This window comes from Vanacampus margaritifer, chromosome 2 (assembly GCF_051991255.1).
Source record: "Vanacampus margaritifer isolate UIUO_Vmar chromosome 2, RoL_Vmar_1.0, whole genome shotgun sequence".
Taxonomy (NCBI): Eukaryota; Metazoa; Chordata; class Actinopteri; order Syngnathiformes; family Syngnathidae; genus Vanacampus; species Vanacampus margaritifer.
This window is the reverse complement of record NC_135433.1, coordinates 48705266-48707765: the sequence shown is the minus strand read 5'-3', so window position 1 is coordinate 48707765 and position 2500 is coordinate 48705266.

Here is a 2500-nt window from a genome sequence, read left to right as displayed (position 1 = left end):
CAGGAAGTCTAAACGGTAGTCTAGATCAGGATGATGGTTCAACTCCTTTTTTTCTTCCTAATGACGCTCTCCCTAGTCTCCATTAATGCCCGGAGCTTGAGGAATAGGGAAAAGATGCACAGTGTGTTTCACGACACCACCTGGGACGTGCTGTGCATCCAGGAGACGTGGTGGGAGGCGGAGCATCTTCGCAAGGTAGAGGATATGGACATTGGTGTTTTGTACTGTGCTTTGGGCTCTGCACACTCCCGTGGTGTGGCTGTCCTAGTTAAGCCGGGTGTTTTCGGCGGGTCTTCTTTAGTGCGTGCGGACCCACATGGCCGCTTTATAGTGATTGATTTTCTGCGTGGCTCCACTAAATTTCGCCTTATAAATGTTTATGCGCCTAGTGAGGAGATGGAGAGGAAAACCTTCTTCGTTTCTGTTTTTCCTTATGTTACTGATTCCTCGTTTTTGATTGGCGACTTTAATATAGCGTTGTCAAAAATCGATCTCGGTCCGAACAACACATTCAGGAATGACGTTAGTCGAAGTTTTTTGATTGATGCTGCAGTGGCTGCTGATTTGTCCGAGGTCTGGAGAGGTCTCAACCCCCTGAAAAGGGACTATTCCCGGCGTCAGGTGGTGCAGGGGGTCCTCCTCCAGTCTCGGATAGATCTGTGTTTTGTTTCGAGTGCTTTATGGAAGTACATCGGTGGCAGCTCCTATGCATGTGTGGGCTGGAGCGATCACTCCCTTTTTTCCGTCAAACTTGACTTCCTGGGTGGTAAGAGGAATGGGGGGGTCTGGGTTTTTAATAATATGCTGCTTGCCGACCCCACTTTTGTAAATAAGATGGAGCACCTTTTTGATTGTTTTGATGATGAAATGGGAATTTGTGACTCTTTGGTTGATTGGTGGGAGCAGGCAAAGGCTAAAATTAAAAAGCTGTGCCTACGTTATAGTAAGCAGAGGAGGTGGGAGGAGTCCATCAGGGAGCACACGGTCCGGAGCCACCTCCAGGGACTTGCCGCCACCTCTGGTTTAGGCCCGGTAGATCCTGAGTATCTGGTGCTGCAGGAAGAGCTCAGGACTATACAGGTTAGTCGTGCTAGAGGGGCGGCACTTAGATCCAGGGCCCAGTATGCGGTAGAGGGCGAGCGCTCCACAGCTTTCTTTTTTGGTTTAGAGAAGTCCAGGCAGAGCAAGCTATACTTGGATGGCCTGTTGGATGAGTCAGGCAGGTGTCATAGTGATTTGGATGAGATTTTGGATATTGTAGGTAGGTTTTATGCAGATTTGTTTGATGGGGAAGGGATCAACGAGGTAAGCTGTAGTCAGGCTTTAGGTGCGCTTGATGGGTCTCTGAGCCCTAGTGACGCTGACAGCTGTGACGCTCCTATTTCTTTGGCAGAGGTTTCTGCAGCAATTAGGGGTCTCAATGCCTGTAGTAGTCCAGGAGAGGATGGTTTGAGCGCAGAGTTTTATAGTGCTTTCGCTCACAGGTTAGCCCCGATTCTCCATACTCTGTATGGCGATATTGAGAGAGAGGGTCGGGTTTCGGACTCCTTTTCTCTTAGTATTGTGACTTTGATCTTTAAGAAGGGTGATAAGCGGTGCCTGGCCAATTACAGACCAATAAGTCTCCTTAACACCGATTATAAAATACTGGCAAAAGTATTAGCACTTAGGTTGAAAGGTGTGATTGGTAAAGTGGTTGCCAGTACACAGGCGTATTGTGTCCCGGGACGGGACATTTCTGACACGATACTCTCCCTAAAGTTTTTGTTGAAGGAGATGCATGTCTCTGGGGGGATTCATGTTTCAGTTGATTTCAGTAAAGCATTTGATAGGGTTGAGCATTGTTTTCTTTACCGTGTTTTGGAGAAATTTGGTTTTAAAAATGGCTTCGTGAACTGGATTAAACTTTTGTATTCCAGTGCGGTCAGCCGTGTAAAATGCAATGGACTCCTGTCGGATAGCTTCCCTTTGCGGAGGTCGGTAAGGCAGGGGTGTCCTTTGAGTGCACTCCTCTATAGTATAGTGGCCGAGCCTTTGGCCGCTATGCTCAAGAGGGATGGGGCTGTGCACGGAATTGTGAGTCCATCTGGTAAGGAATATAAGATCTTTCAATATGCGGATGACACCAATTTGGTTTTGCGCGATGTGGGGAGCCTCAATGTTGCTCTCCACACCCTGAACGTTTATTGCCTTGCCTCAGGAGCAAAGATAAATTTCGAAAAGACGTCTGTGTCCTACTGCGGGGGCATCGTGGCCCCGCCGAATGTTTGGGGCGTCAGGGATGCAGGGGATTCTTATAGGGTTCTTGGTGTGCCCTTGGGTAGGGATGAGGTGACCTGTCGGGATTGTTTGTGGTCTGGCTTGTATAGCAGTGTGTGCACCCGAATGAATCTGTGGAAAATGCCTGGTCTTCACTTAAAAGGTAGGGTGTTGGTGGTAAATGCACTGTGTTTGTCTAAACTTGTTCATGCTCTTGCTGTGTATGACTTACCGGGGGTGT